The following is an 812-nucleotide window of genomic DNA, read 5'->3' as shown; positions in this document are numbered from 1 at the left end:
ATCTGTAATAGTTAGTTTAAGAATGTTGCTTAGATATCTGATAAAGGCTCTTTTAGTTGAAAAACGTAGCCCTGACATCTGTAATGATTGGATTAAGATAGTTGTATAACTGTCAGATAAAGGTGTCTGTTCCTAAGAACAGAAATCTGGGCATATATTATACTTAATCTGAGATAGTTCCTTAGCTATCAGATAAAGGTTCTGTTAATCAAAAATTCAAACCCAGATATCTGTTTTAGCTAACTTAAAACAGTTCTTTAGCTGTCAGATAAAGGTTCTGTTAATCAGAAATTCAAACCCAGATATCTGTTTTAGCTAACTTAAAACAGTTCTTTAGCTGTCTGATAAGGGTAGTGTAGTGAGGAAATGAAACCTAGATATTTGTTATGGATAACTTGAGATAGTTATTTAGCTTTCTGACAAAGATTGTTTTACTAATGAACACAAACCCAGTCATTTGTTGAATTAAACTTCAAATAGTTCTTCCGCTATCTGATAAAGTTCTTTATAGTCAAAAATTGAAATCCAGCCATCTGTTAAGGCAAGCTTCAAATATTTTTTCAGCCATCTGATAAACGTTCCTGCACTCAAAAACTGAAACATTGAGATCTGCTGTTGTTAAATTAAGATCCTATCTTGTTGAACTATGAAGTAGTATTAAGGCAAGATTTTCCTGCCTTAATACGTATTATATCTTCGCAATTTTTTTTGCACTTGAAGTATAATATTTGGCATAAAACATGACAAGTATAACTGAAAATATTCTATGAACATGGTTCTTTTCTCGTTACATATTTTATTTTGTAATATGT

The sequence above is a fragment of the Tachypleus tridentatus genome, chromosome 8 (assembly GCF_004210375.1).
Source record: "Tachypleus tridentatus isolate NWPU-2018 chromosome 8, ASM421037v1, whole genome shotgun sequence".
Lineage (NCBI taxonomy): Eukaryota > Metazoa > Arthropoda > Merostomata > Xiphosura > Limulidae > Tachypleus > Tachypleus tridentatus.
This window is presented reverse-complemented; position numbering follows the sequence as displayed.